This window comes from Neomonachus schauinslandi, chromosome 9 (assembly GCF_002201575.2).
Source record: "Neomonachus schauinslandi chromosome 9, ASM220157v2, whole genome shotgun sequence".
NCBI lineage: Eukaryota > Metazoa > Chordata > Mammalia > Carnivora > Phocidae > Neomonachus > Neomonachus schauinslandi.
In genome coordinates this window covers 53,387,192-53,403,461 of record NC_058411.1, presented here as the reverse complement: position 1 = coordinate 53,403,461, position 16,270 = coordinate 53,387,192, and the positions used below count along the sequence as shown (strand labels likewise).

The following is a 16,270-nucleotide window of genomic DNA, read 5'->3' as shown; positions in this document are numbered from 1 at the left end:
GAAAGAGCCGAAATGTCCATCAACTGATGAATGGATAAAGAAGAGGTGGTGTTTATATATATAATATATATATAAATATATATTATATATAATTTATATAAATATAATGGAATATTAATAAATAATGAAATTTTGCCATTTGCAACAAGATGGATGGAACTAGAGATCATTATGCTAAGTGAAATAAGTCAGCCAGAGAAAGACAAACATCATAGGATTTCACTTAATATGTTTGTTAAGAAACAAAACAAATGAACATAGCGGTGAAAAAAAGAGAGGAAAACCAAGAAACAGACTCTAAACTATAGAGACCAAACTGATGATTACCAGAGGGGAGATGGGAGTGGATGGGTTAAATAGGTGATAGGGATTAAGAAGTACATTTGTGTGATGAGGACCAGGTGTTGTACGTAAGTATTGAATCACTAAATGCTGCACCTGAAACTAATATTACATGGTATGTTAACTAACTGGATTTTAAATAAAAACTTGAAAAAATAAATACAGCAAACAAAACAAATAAATCTATGCTGTTGGAATACAGAAAGAAAAACGAGTCCCTTTTATAGATGTGAAAAGATGTATCACCTCAATAGTAATAGTACAAATAAAAGTTAAAATGATACTGACACTATTTTTCACTTATCAAGTTATGTATCAACTTGATATATTATCAAGTTGCTAAAAATCTCTAAGTTTGATAATACCTCGAATTATGTGGGGAATATATTACTGAAAAAATTGAAATTTTTTCCTTAAAGAGTAAGATTTGCCCATAATGCATGAAAATGTTTTATTTGGCCAGGGTTCATAAATATCACTCATAGAGCTCCTTAAATATAGATCCTGAATCCCACCTCTAGAAATTTGGATTCAGTAATTCTGGGGTGGAGTGTAATCATTTTCATTTCCAACAACTTCCCAGATGTTACTAATGTTGGCCTTTTTCCAAACCATCTTTTAAATAATACTGCCTCAGAATCAGTTTCATGAGAGAGATTATTATAACTTTTATAATTATTTTCTGACCTTCAAAATGTACCACAAATTTATCAAAGCATGCTTTTTACTCAGTTGCCAGATATTATTTCTTGATATTTAATATCATCTACTACAGGAAAATAAATCTTTGATGTTATTGACACAGATTTGGTTTCTAGTAGAATTCTAGTTATTTCTAATCAATGAGAGGTATTCACAAAAGACTTTGAAATGGAGGAAGCCATTATTCTCCCAAGTGCCTAAAGCAAGAACATGGATTTCAGCAAATGGTGAATGAGAGATTGTACCCAAATCATAAGGGTTTCTAGGACCACTTTGAAATTACAGACAACTGAAACAAAGTGGAAGCCTCCATGCAAACATGGCTCTAACATTCCCTATAAAATTCCTGACTTAAGCTTCTCCAGTCTTCCATCAGGTATTAAGCTATATTTTCCCTATCTTAACCCACTTAATATAAGGAGCTAAGTAACCTACTTACTCTAAGTGATTTTCATTTCTTGACTGAACCTTGAATACCTGCAGATACCAAGATCCCATCTGTCTTTGTTCTACAAAATTAAAAGGAAATTTAAATTTCCACTTCAATTTTCTCTATCATTTGTTTCTCTGGGTCCTATCATTTTTACATAGCATAATGTGTGTGTGGGGGGGGGAGTGGTTAAAAGTAGAATGAAATTTTACATTATCAAGAGTCACGCAAGGGTAATTCAAAAAAGCTAAAGAATTCCGCCCCCTACCCCCCGATGATTTCACTACTCTTGAAGGATAAAGGGGAAAGCATTTTGCACTAGATATTGTCAAGCTTTGGACTTGTCTCATTATTCAAATCAGATGATAAGAATTATTAATGGATTTTATAGAAGAATAGACCTTTAAGAAAGATAATTTTTAACCAGTTTCTTCATTCTAATAGCCTCATCACATGTGAAAGCAGTAAGCTTTTTTAGAGAATTGAGATACACAGCAGTGCCTGGAGAAATGACAAATGATTATCCTGAAATGAAACAGCTATTAATTATATTTTTATGCATCTGTGCTACACCTGAGCCTCTCTAGACATGTGTGATAAACTTGGATTTTTTTAAAAGCAGTGAGTACTCATTTCTAAAAATATTTTACTTCTATCCCACCACAAATGTACATTTTATGTCTAGGAGTTTTGTTGAGGTCAAAGGGAACATGACCCATGGGAATCAAATAATACTTCAAAACAGACTCTATTTCAAACAACACAAACTAGTATAAATAGCCACTAAAAAATAGTATTAAAAGGCGAATTTTCAAATTTATATTCACCTAGTTAGTTTAAATTCTAAACTTTTCAGTGGAACCCATGTAATCTGAGTCCTTCAGAATATTATAGTCATCATTTTATTAATATTGAAGGATAATATCTTCAGCCCTTTTAGAACATCCTATTAGTGACAGAAACCACTCTTCACCTTACATAACAGATTCTAAGAAAATTTATGTTTCTCCCAGACCTATTAGACCCCATGACCTGTTACCACAGAATTCTACATCTCCATTTTGGTCTCTCTTCTTATAAATGCATCATCTTCCCAGTTTTACCTCTTGTCTCCTTCTGCTTTATTTAATCAATAAATTTAATTTATGTTTGTTTTTCCTGTTTGGAGAAACTCCAGAGGTTTGGAGCATTGCATAGTACAGGCTCCAACTTAAAACTGAATATTACACATCTGTGTCTTAAAAGTTCTCACCTTTGGGGCGCCTGGGTGGCTCAGTCGTTATGCGTCTGCCTTCGGCTCAGGTCATGATCCCAGGGTCCTGGGATCGAGTCCCGCGTCGGGCTCCCTGCCCGGCAGGGAGTCTGCTTCTCCCTCTCCCACTCCCCCTGCTTGTGTTCCTGCTTTAGCTATCTCTCTCTGTGTCAAAGGAATAAAAATCTTTAAAAAAAAAAAAAAGTTCTCACCATGAAGACCTTTCAACTGGCTGTGTATGTCTAGCTTTTGCATCAGCCTGTCACTTTCTCTTTGCCTCTTACAGACTTTATCACCACCCCTCTGCCCCACTCCCTGCTCCAAATACCTCACAAGATCCTGTTTCCTCTCTCATTCATTAAGGCTTGAACTCTCATAAATTTTATGTCTAATCGAGTTTCATTTTCTTCCCTAAGCCCCAAACTATTTCTTGGCTTACCTAAACATTGTAAAACCATTAAGATTGTCTTCTAAACAAAGGAAAATATACTTGGGACCATTATTATTAAGAACTAAGAAATTCTAATTTCTAGCTTTTTATTTACTCTGTCCCCAAATGAACTATAAGGCACGGCCTCACTCACTTACTTACTAGGGTAAATTCACAAGCTATGTGGAAATTTTTGCCTTGTGAATGTAGGACTGATTCTAAGCAAGGTTATTTAGGGTAATCAATTCTATCCCAAAGGTCTTCAAATGTTAACTTATCACAAATGTCTTCACCATGTTTCTTTCATTGCAGGAGTTGGAATCCTTACCATGACTGTCATTTCTCCTCTATAAAATATAAAATGTTCCCTATGAGAGTTTAAACTTAAACCACTATCACTTTCCAAACTAAAGCATTCTAAGACCCACCCAGGAAGGAGGGGGGAATAAAAGGAATATGGCATTACTTTAAAATACATTGACTCTACTTATATATCATTGGTATATCATTTAGGAAGAAAGTATGCTCATGGTCGCATACAACCTGGGCAGTCATCTAGAGGAATGTTAACCAAAGCACATTTAATCTGAGGACAGCAAAACAGAAGAAAACAAAACAAAAAACAACAAGGCAAAAATCAAAATATATCCATTCAGGACTCCTGCTAATTTCTACAAATCAGAACAGATAATTCAGATTTCACAGAATTGTAAGGATCACAATCATCAGATTTTTCATCATTTGAATATTAGACCACATACTGAACCACATAAAAGAAAGGTTTTTTCCCTTTCTGCTCTTAAACCTTTGTCTTAACTATGAGACTATGAGGATAGCCCAGACCCTTTTATATCTTAATATGTTTTTCCTAAAACGTTCTCTTTGCTATGTCCTCAGTGTCACTATAATGTTTCAAGACATATATGTGATTTTAAAAGAATGGTTTTGGTTTTAACTGATTAATTGATTGATCATTTAGGAGGATGTTGGAAAGATTCTCTCCCATGTGATCTTGAAGATTTTATTTGTCACTCATGTACTCCAATGTTTTAGAGCATGTTGAAAATATTTTCACAAAATGAACATTGGAAAGAAGTTGAAAAAAAAATGCTTAAATGTAAGTAATAGTCCTGGGCAGCCTCTTTCAAGCAATTTTAGTAGATTTTAATAGGAGATAATTTTCAACTTCAATTTGCCTCATTAGGCCAAAAGTGTTTAAAAGTTTAAATATAACCATTTGTCTTTGCTGGTATCATTATCATTCTCACCATCTCTTGGAATTTAACTTTTAATTTCATTGTATTTTTATTTCTATATTTTTATTTCTATATATTTTTCACCTTCTTCCTTTATATTTCTATTTTTACCATTGATTTATTTGGCCTTGTTCTTGTTTATTTCTGTAGGTCTATAAAATACATTCTGCTTTTGTTTCTTTTTGAGTTACTGTTGGTTTATTGCTTCCCACTTGAGATCACTTTCTTTCCTTTTAGTTAAAAGAATACTTACCAACATTTTTCTGTTTCTTCCCAATAGAATATGTTTTCTGTTTGAATATTTTTTAACCAGTTTCCGTAATATGATTTCAGAACTTGATATTAAAATTTATTACTTCATCCTCAAAGGCATGTTATAAACTATTCTGAAACAAAGAAATTAAAAGTTTCTTTCTCCTTTGTGATTTATATATAGTAGCTAAACTGAGTTCTATTCTGTAAAGTTTAAGTGACAAATTATGCACTTGGTTTTGTGTGTGTGTATTTTTTGTTTTGTTTTGTTTGTTTACCACTAGGTAGGCCTGGGTTCAATCAGATTTTATATAATTCTGTCTTTATTTGAATTTTTCTTACCTGCAGTTTAAAAAAGGTAATCCATTGAAACCTAGTTCATTGTTATCAAGAGAGATAGTAACAAATTTCTACTCAAAAATAAAGGATAACTAAGGCACTGTCTTAGTCTTAGGTTGGGTATCTGTGAATTTTAGAGGCATTCCTATTGAATTTATTCCACATTCAACTCTTTGTTCAGATATCTATTACTAAGACATTTTTTAAAAGATTATTTATTTATTTATTTATTTATTTATTTATTTATTGAGAGAGAGAGAGTGTGTGTGAGCAGGAAGGAGAGGGAGAGAGAATCTGAAGCAGACTCCGTGCTGAGTGCAGAGCCTGATGTGAGGCTCAGTCTCACGACCCTGAGATCATGACCTGAGCCTGAACCAAGAGTTGGAGGCTTAACTGACTGAACCACCCACGCACCCACTAAAATATTTTTTTTTCCCATTTGCAAACCATTTTGGCCTATCTTTGAATGATTCTCAGTTTTCCCAGCTCTTTGTTTTTTTGTTGGTTTTCCCATTATGTGGTTCTGTACCCCACTCAGTGTAGTACCCGCTACTGTGTTTCAGTTTAGCTTTGTTCTCTCTGTTGAGCTTAATATTTTATTAGCTTAGGGTACAAATTAATTACACCTTTCAAAGTATAATTTTCAGAAAGATAAAAACAAAACACATAGATAATGGAAAGGTATCAAAGATTTCTTTAACTCGTGAATGTGAAAACTATTGAAGTGGTAAAACTGGTTCAATGAGCATTTGAGAAACAGTATTTATTGAATTAAAGAATGCTGGAATGAGTTTAGTTATAAGACAAGCTCATATAAATTAAAGCATAAGCATTTTGATTATCTTTTCTACTGGACAAAAGTCTGTAAGTTAACATCTAACCTCATGGAGACTGGGCCTTAATAAATATAAGTATCGAGTAAAACAGGTATGTATCACCTAGAGGATCAAAATCTCTTTGAGTATGCTTATTAGTCAATGCTACTGTATGACATTCAAAAGACAGGCAACCATCCTTTGTCCATATGATAATTTTTTGTAACCTCTCGCCTCTAGATTCTAAACCATTTGAGAAGATATAAGAATATGAAACAAACTAGCTATGTTAGCCAAAGCCAATAATAATTCCTGTTTCCTTCTCACTCTTGTCCCAAAATACTTAAATTCACTCCGTGACAACAGCGGAGCTGGATAGCTACAGGCTTTGCCCCAAATGACAGGGCTTGCTGTGGTGGTGTTAACATGGAGGGGACAAGTACATGGAGCTTGAGATACAGAGGATCTACGTTATGTCCCAGTTATAGGTAAGCAGCAATTCTTCTCCACTCAGGCCAGTGCAGAGCAAGATTTTCCATTCTTAGTTCACTGATCTGCTGATGAGAAACACTGGGTAAAGAGAGTGAAGAGATGGAGGAAATGTTCTAAGGGGAGATCTGTTCAAATATTATAGACCAAATCATAATAAAACATAATCATCAGGGTTGTCTTTTCTCCTAGATGAAAACTGCAATATCACATCTAATTTTATAAAGACTGGACCCTAATAAATAGTAAACAGCAAGCAAAGCAGGAATAGATCTCTCAGATAATTAAAATCTCTTTGAGCCCTCTTACAAGTCACATATTGTTCTTTCTTAATGCACACAAGATTTCCCTCTTAAGGATTTCTACCTCCACACTGAAAATAATCTATTTTAACTTCAAAAGGACAATTCTAAACCTCCTGCTATATTATGACCCTATCCCACATCCCTGACAATCAGGCCAAAATTCATATCCAATTCCTCATTCTGTTGCTTTTTTCTTATTTCTTATTCTGTCATAATGTCATCACTCTTTCCTATTTGGTAATGGAGAAATAAAGTACACTTTTTGTTTTTTGTTTTTTTTTTTTAATTTTTATTTGTTTATTTATCAGAGAGAGAGAGCACAAGCATGGGGAGCGGCAGGCAGAGGGAAAAGTAGGCTCCCTGCTGAGCAAGGAGCCCTATGTGGGACTCGATCCCAGGACCCTGGGATCATGACCTGAGCCAAAGGCAGAGGCTTAACCGACTGAGCCACCCAGGCATCCCAAAGTACACTTTTTGAAAGAATGCTATTAGGAAATATGATAAAGGCAAAAAAAAAGCAAAATTTATCTGTGTAAACATTTCCTTTTTTTTTTTTTTTTTTTACTTTAAACCCTTACTAGATTCAAGAAGGAGGCTTGAGTGGTTTGAGATTAGGTAGTATATACAATGAGATTAAAATTAAAAAAAAAAAATGAAGTACTCAACCAAGGGCTTGTAATGATGCAGTTTCAAATTCGAGAATATCTATAAAAATTATGGGTATAAACAGTCAATAACAGTGAAGGATCTTAGATTTTATCATACCTTCATGCTAACGACTTAGTTTGCCATAGTTCCGTAGATGCTGACAGAAGACATTTAGACTCCTAAGGAAGACAGTTTATTAGCATAGCAATATCACTAGCCAGAGTATCATAATGTGGGTTCTTCCTGCTCCTATTCCCACAGGAAATGGGAAGAGGTTCATGTGACACCTGAAAATGCACTGTGTTTCATTATAGGACAGGAACTCTGAGCTTAGAAAACTCAAAAATTTTACAATGGATATTAAGCATAGCTGTCCTTTGCTTCAAAGAGAGGTACTGTCTTTCTTTCAAGTCTGTAATTATACCTAGCTTTCCCCCGCCTACACACACACTATCTCCTTCTCCAACAATGTTTGCTAAACAAACATTCTTAAAAAGATCTTCAGAACAAAGAGTCTTTGCTTGCCAGATATGCAGAAATGCAAGAAGATATCCGTGGAGACTCGTTTCTTAACAATACATACTCCTCCGTCTTACACCATCTTGGCTTTTAGTATATTTTCCTATAAGCCTATCAATTCAACAGCACTTTGACAAATCTGATCAGTAAAGTCTGGGAGGAAGTCCCTTCAGTCTGGCTGAGGCCAACATTGCAGTATTGACATCAATACTGCTCCCAAGAGAACAGGAGCTATTAGTTGAAAAAAAAATTCATAAACCATCAGAGGGTTAGCATATAATGCTATGATACCTTCTCCTATGTTGGCTTTTCCTCTGAGTCCAAGGCATTAATTCAAGTAAAGCTATATTTTCTAGTGATTGTTCAGACTCTGCCTTGTCCACAGGGAGGAAGTCAAGGACAGTTCAGTCATCCATAATAATATTGGCCAGTGAGTTAAAGCTTACCTGAATGTCTTTTAGAGCAGAGGTGATGTCACTGATCACTTTTGCTAAAGTCAGAAACAAATTTAAAATTACAGTTTCTAATTGGAGGACTTCCTTTATAAGGATAACTAGCCACTGTTTGTATATAAAAAAGTTAGGTATCCATCTAGGGAGTTTCTGTAAGTAAGTAAGGGTAGACTCAATTTGAAGATATCACCAGGCTTCTGAAGGGTATGTATCTGCTGGTGGTGTGTCCTTAAACACTTGCAGCTCTCTTACAATCGTCCCTAAAGTGCAAGTACTATATTTGAGAGAGAGTCAAGTTAATGCTTAGCTTCTACAAAATAAGTACAGTTTGGGGTGCAAGTGTTATACCGGGAAGAAAATATTGCTTATAAATGTTGGGGCATCCCATGTAGGACTTACATCAGTCTATGTACACCAATGCATTTTCCTACATGCAAAACATCCAGGTATCTGGGAAGTACAGACAACATTAATATCTTTGCTGCCCTGGCTCTCCTAGATGTTTGGGTTATTGTTCATCCTTCAGCACTATAAATCAGAGTTTCCCATTTTGGTAGCTAAAAAATCATTACTTTTTCAATCAAACTCTACTTGAATAGCCTTTTCTTCCAGAAGCATTATGTTTGAGGGAAAAGGAAAGTTTTAGAAAATTTACAGAAAAATAACGTCCCCCCTACCTTGGTCTTTGTGAGCCAATGAGCCACTGTGAGGTGACTCACCAAGCAGTGTACTCTACCAAGTGGCCATTATCCTTCCTATATAAGGCTATGTCATTCCAACAAGGGGACCGAGGTAACTGCAAACCAGAATTAGGTTTGAATCTGGGTCCTTTTTGACCAGATTGTCACCCAGAAGTTTATATCATTCAGATAGAATTGAGTGGCAAGGGGCGCCTGGGTGGCTCAGTCGTTAAGCGTCTGCCTTTGGCTCAGGTCATGATCCCAGGGTCCTGGGATCGAGCCCTGCATCGGGCTCCTTGCTCCGCGGGAAGCCTGCTTCTCCCTCTCCCATTCCCCCTGCTTGTGTTCCCTCTCTCGCTGTGTCTCTCTCTGTCAAATAAATAAATAAAATCTTAAAAAAAAAAAAAGAATTGAGTGGCAAATAGAATAAAATAAGCCTCATGCAAAGAAACAGAGTAGAATCTCAAATTTTCCAAATAGGTCTATGTAACTTCATACCCCTTCTATCTTGATCATTATCCAGGACTTAGTCAAGAAGAAGTGATCCCTTTTTTAAGGACATCTGCTTTAGTGACCAAACTGCTATACTAATGGGAGGAGGTGAGGTGGGTACAGTGAAGAAACTTACTGAGTCAAATTTTCAGTAGGTCATTCTAATACTCAACAATATCAGAAGCCTATAGATGGTAGGAAGCATGGAAAGTCTACCAAATACCTTGACTTTCAGCCCAGTGATGGGTGGTATTTGTTATAAAAGTCACACTGAGAACGGACTAAATAGTGCTTGGAAAGCTGGAAACATAACACAGGCTAGTCTCAAGAACCAAAAGTATGTGGCTAGAATCAACTAATTGGACTATAACAGCAACATCATAACTTGAACAAATATCAAGAGCAGTATGCCTGTTTGATAACCCCAAGACTGGTTTAAAGTTTCAATGTAGTCTGTCAGGAACAGGTAGCATGCCAGTATGATGTGGCCTCCTTCACCACAAGAGAAAAAAGTCCAATTGGCATTAGTCATAAGACTTTCATACAACTGAAGCCTCTGATTTAGAAAGAGTCCTTTATTTTATGTCTGGTTTATGACAGTGGATGCATTGCCAAATTTGGGTGATGATGGATTCAGGCAGAAATGCTTGCAATCTGCTGTGTACAGACTCAATCAGCAGCTAGAGTCCAGATGGCCTCATCAGAGAGTCTCTACATGAGTGACCCAAATGATTAGATCAACAGCTGTGACTTGCCTCCCCAGTGTGTGGCCCCAAACAAGAGTATCTTTAATATGCTAATCTGTAGTTTTCCACGTGGCACACCAAGCCATTGGTAATAACTTGAGAATTAGTAAAATTAAACAAGGTGCATCAAAGAATATCGACCAGAGCAATGATCCCTGGAGTTTTGCTCAATAAGCAGAGCATTTACATCCATTTTTAAGTTCTGCAAGGCTGACACTGAGTTTGAATTGTCATACCAGTACAATGGATACAATCTGGTTTTAGCTTAGTTGAACCATCACTAGGCCAAGGTCAAGCACTTATGGGAATAACTGTGACTGGAAGATCTCAATAAGCAACCAGCTTTGCTTCAGATGTCAAAGTGGGGGATAAAGATATGCTAAAGGATACTTGTCACTTTATTTACTTTCTCATGTATAGTTAAGATAGCATTGGGGTCAAGCTGCCATATCCTTCACACATACCATTTATTTTCTACAAGCAAGACTTACTGGCTTGTGGACCAGAATCTTCTGCCTGTCCAGGGTGAATCTTTGAAACAATCTTTGAAAACAATTTATTCTAGGAAACAGAATACAATGTAGAAGAACATTATTTTTGTTTTCTCAATAGAATTAAAAAATATGTAAATGAATAAATCATGAAAAGTGAGATTACATGGGCACCTGAGTGGCTCAGTTGGTTAAGCGACTGCCTTCGGCTCAGGTCAGATCCTGGAGTCCCTGGATTGAGTCCCGCATCAGGCTCCCTGCTCGGCAGGGAGCCTGCTTCTCCCCCTGACCCTCCCCCCTCTCATGTGCTCTCTGTCTCTCTCATTCTCTCTGTCTCAAATAAATAAATAAAATCTTTAAAAAAAAAAGTGAGATTACATGGCAAGAAAAGATAATTTCTAAAAACCTGCCTGAGACAGAACAAACTGAGCAGAAACTGGATGAGATAGGAGAAAATATAAAAAATCCACTATAAAATTAAAATTCAGATTAATCTTAAACATTATAATGTGCAGAGTCATCAAGAAAAAGAAGTAAAGATTATATGGAAGGAAAGTTAAGAAGCCTCTCCAAGAGAAAGAAAAGGCAGGCTTAGGAAGAGAAGTTGATAAAATCAACATAAGGAAAAAAAATGCAGGGACACCTGGGTGGTTCAGTTAGTTAAGCAACTATCCTTGGCTCAGGTCATGATCTGGTGAGGGCAGGGGTCATCCTGGGATCAAGTCCCCTGTCAGCAGGGAGTCTGCTCCTCCCTCTGCCCCTCCCCACACCCCCCACACCCCCACTCATGCTCACTCTCTCTCCAACAAACAAAATCTTTAAAAAAAAAATGCAGTCATGCCCCTCCCCAGTGTGCACATTCTCTCTCTCTCAGATCTCTCTCTCTCTCTAAAAAAAGAAAAGACTTAGAAATTTGTAAATAAAAAAATAACATTTTGGGTATTTCAAAATATCTTGCTTTGGGCGCCTGGGTGGCTCAGTCGGTTGAGCGACTGCCTTCGGCTCAGGTCATGATCCCGGGGTCCTGGGATCAAGTCCCGCGTCGGGCTCCCTGCTCTGCGGGTGGCCTGCTTCTCCCTCTCCCACTCCCCCTGCTTGTGTTCCCTCTCTCGCTGTGTCTCTCTCTGTCAAATAAATAAATAAAATCTTTAAAAAAAAAAAAAAATATCTTGCTTTAAAATTTCATTAGGCCAAGACTAAATATGAGAGTATGTCTCCAAATTTATAAAACATTAATTATATTTAAAAATATTATGCCAGTGGGACACAAATCACATTTTATTTAAGAATTTGTAATCATATAAATGTAACATGATCAACTGTGGGTTGTTTTGTGTGTTTGTTTTTTTGTGGAGATTACATATGCACATTTCAATATTTATTTTGTTATTCTTTTTATTCCCTAAAAATAGACTATATGATCCAAGGTATTTTTCTGGGCTACAGTTTTAATTCTAAGGCTACATTATCCTAATATATAATTAAAAGTAATTTATGCAATTACCTTTTCATTCACTTATCCATTGGTAAAAAAAGAAAAATGCTTTGCACATTTGGTACTTTGTCCATGTTATAAGACCTGAAATTGACAATTTTTGTTTTCTCAATAACTATGTCACTCCACTGAACACAGGTAAACTTGATCACAAGCTGTGATATTGTTAAATAATAACATAAAATATAGGAATTCAATATTTTTGAAGCTAAAGGAATATGTTATTAGTATCAGTGAGTTTTACTGCTGTAATTGGCATTAGAAATAAACTAAATAAATGGTCTCATTTTAGGAAACAGGGAAAGAAGGCCAACAAGGTTGGTTCACTTATTCAAGATGGTACAGCTAAATGACATCAAAGCCTGGAATAAATATGGACCACCCATATTATAAGTTTATTACTCCTTCCACTATAGTATAAATTAAATATTTTGCTGAGATTTATTTATTAAAATATAAACAATTATAAGTCATATCGAAATCAGTTGACAACATGATTATTCAAATTGCAAACTACTAAATTATTTTTTTTAAGATTTATTTATTTATTTATTTATTTGACAGAGACAGAGTGCACAAGCAGGCGGTGTGGCAGGCAGAGGGAGAGGGAGAAGCAGTCTCCCCACTGAGCAGGGAGCCCAATATGGGACTCGAACCCAGAACCTTGGGATCATGACCTGAGCAGAAGGCAGACCGACTGAACCACCCAGGCGCCCGCAAACTACTAAATTCTGAGGCAGATCTAGTAGTTCCTATAATTCTCACTAATTTTTTGGCATCAAATATAGTCTGGATATTGCATCTGTATTGAAAATTATAAAGTAAAAATTACAAGTAAGAATTTTCATCTAATCTTTATATCTAAACATAGAAGAATATATAAGTAGAATGTTAAGCCCTCTTTTGTTCTTGGATGAGAGAAGTTATTAGGAAATATTAAACAAAAGACAGTTTTACTCTCTAAAATCTGCTATGTTGTTTTGTCTTCCCTTCTGTTAATCCTCAACTCTTAGGCTTCAAATTAGCCTTAGAAAATATAAGAAAATATAATTTATGGTACTGATTCACCCTAAAATTATTTTTACAAATTATTATAAAGAATGGAGTGAGATGTTTTATTGATATGCTTTCTGAATTGTTTCTTATGTATGTATATTTTATTTATTTCAATTACTAGATTTATCAAATGAAAATAATTGAATGGCCATTATGCTAAGTGAAGTAAGTCAATCAGAGAAAGACAATTATCAAATGGTTTCACTCATATGTGGAATATAAGAAATAGTGCAAAGGATCATAAGGGAAGGGAGGGAAAACTGAATGGGAAGAAATCAGAGAGGGAGACAAACCACAGAGACTCTTAAATATAAGAAAGAAACTGAGGGTTGCTGAAGGGGAGGTGGTGGGGGATGGAGTAAGTGGGTGATGGGCATTGAGGAGGGCCCATAATGGGATGAGCACTGGGTGTTATACTGATGAATCATTGAACACTACATCTGAAACTAATGATGTACTATATGTTGGCTAATTGAATTTAAATTAAAAAAATTAATTAATTAATTAAAAAAAGAAATAATTGAATGGAAAACCTCATGCTATTTGGAGTATTCTCAGATATTTTCCTCTCAACAATAACGGTGCTTCAATTATTAATTTTTTTTCTTTTAAGAGAGAGAGAGCAAGCGGAGGGGGTAGGTAGAGGGGCAGGGAGAGAGAGAATCTTAAGCAGGTTCCACGCCCAGTGGGAGCCCAAGGCAGGGCTGTATCTCACGATCCTGAGATCATGACCTGAGCTGAAATCAAGAGTCTGATGCTTAACTGACTGAGGCACCCAGGTGCCCCACATATATTCTAAGTCTTTAATTCTCTTTTGTTAGTAAGAAATTCTTTGAATGTTCATCCGACTGTTTCGTTTTTTGTAACTTTCTTTTTCGATTAAAGTATAATTTACACAAAGTAAAACCAATTTTTTTATATGGTTTTATGAGTTTTGACAAAATTCATCTAGCTAGTAATCACAATCAAAACAAAAATCAGTTCTATGATCACAAAAAATTCCTTTGGGTCTCTTTGTAGCCACTTCTCCCTAGACTCTGGTAACTATTGATCTGTTTTCTGTCACAATAGTTTTGCTCTTTTGAAATGTCAAATAAATGGAATAATTCACTTTGTAGATTTTTGAGACTGTCATCTTTCATTTAGCAAAATGCACTTGAGACTCAAAAATCTTGTTACATACTTTGTTCTTTTTTATTGCTGAGTATTATTCCTTCATATGGACATCTCAAAGTTGAAAAAAATGTGGTGTTTTTTTTACTGTTTTTTGTGATTATAAATAAATACCTGAATATAGGTTTTTATTTTATTTTTAAAATTTTAAGTTTGAGTATAGTTGACATGCAAGTTTACATTAGTTTCAGGTGACAACATTATGATTCAACTTCTCTATATTTTATGCTATGCTCACCACAAGTGTAGCTACCATCTGTCACTATACAACACTATTACAGTATCATTGACTATATTCCCTATGCTGTGCATTTTATTCCCATAATTTATTCATTCCATAACTGCAAGCCTGTATCTCCAACTCTCTTTCACCCATTTTGCCCATCCTCCTACCCCCTTCCCTCTGGCAACCGTTTGTTCTTTGTATTTTTTTAAAGATTTTATTTATTTATTAGGCAGAGAGAGAAAGAGAGAGAGAGAGCATAAGCAGGGGGAGCAGAAGGCAGAGGGAGAGGGAGAAGCAGGCTCCCTACTGAACAGGGAGCCCAATGTGGGGCTCAATCCCAGGACCCTGGGATCACAACCAGGCAGAAGTTTAACCAACTGAGCCTCATACACAGTTTTCTACTAAAAAAAAAAAAAAAAAACCAATATTTTTCTTTTTAAATTTGACTTATATTTCTTAAACATCTACATCATTTGTGTATCCTTCCATTACTGTGATGCTCAGGTCTTGGAACATTTCATAACTTCTTGATCATCTCAGTTTTTAATGTGTAAACTAGTTTTAAATGAGATGTTTTAGTGATAATGTCTAGTAATGTAACAAACACATTTTAATCCTCAATTAATTGCTATTGCTATTTTCTTCTTTTGTGACTATTAACAAAAATAATTTTAATTGGCTAGGGATAAGATAAAAGAGTTTCAAAGAATCACCTTAATAATGTTTGCCATTAAAGGAATAGATCATAACAAAACAATAGTAATATATTTTAAAACAAGAACAACTCTTAGATAAAATGCATTCATTGCTCTATTGCTTGATTTCCCCCCCTTGTCCATTTTATTAGCTTTTGCATAGGTACAATTTTGATATTAAGATTTTCATTAAGTTGAAAAACAAAGGTATTATACAGTATTATGTTTTAATGTGGACTTTAACTGAAACATATGCAAGATTTATAAGAATTCTTATATTAGACTATAAGAGAAAACTTCAGAAAATGAAAAATCACCTTTATTATTAATTACAAACTATAATTACAAACTTTATTACAAACTTATATAATAAGCTTTGTTTAATTTCCTCATTAGGATTTGAAAATAATGGAAGTATCTGGAATAGAATATGCTACAATTTATTAAAATGAACTTGAATCCCCCCATTACAGGCAATTTCACACTCTCTTTTAATTCTTCTGAAATTTGAGATTTTACAGACTTGTTATACCCGGGATTGTTTTTTCACTTCTGCAAGTTTCATGCCCTTAATGAAATCCAAAAGCAGTACATGTGCTGTATCTTACTGTAAAAACAAAACTAAGTAGAGAATTATTTTGAGCTTTTTCTTTTAGCAATGTCTCATTCTGTTTTCAGTTTCTACTCTAGATCAATTTTTTTTGAGGGATAGGGTGGTTTACTATTAAATCATAGTTTTTATAATTCAGAGCAGAACATTATATCAAAGATGCACTGTTGATATTTCTCACTAACATGATGATACTTCAAAGCCTTTAACATAATATGATCCCAAAGAAACAAAAGAAACAAACAAGCGATGAGAGAAAGAGAAAGAGAGAGAGAGAGAGAGGAACAGGACTATGAACTGACAAGTGAAGTGTTTCTTATAAGATTATAAAAAGTACACCAACTCAGGAGGTAGAAGGTAAATGGACAGACAGGA

At 35.2% G+C, this 16,270-nt stretch overlaps 1 long non-coding RNA gene across 1 annotated transcript; it reads left to right on the top strand.

Moving 5' to 3' along the window:
• Positions 1-2,080: 2,080 nt before the first annotated feature.
• Positions 2,081-12,715, top strand: LOC110590728. The gene is made up of 3 exons (XR_002480967.1): positions 2,081-2,095; positions 4,136-4,273; positions 12,700-12,715. It is a non-coding gene; the product is annotated as an uncharacterized LOC110590728 (long non-coding RNA).
• Positions 12,716-16,270: the final 3,555 nt, after the last annotated feature.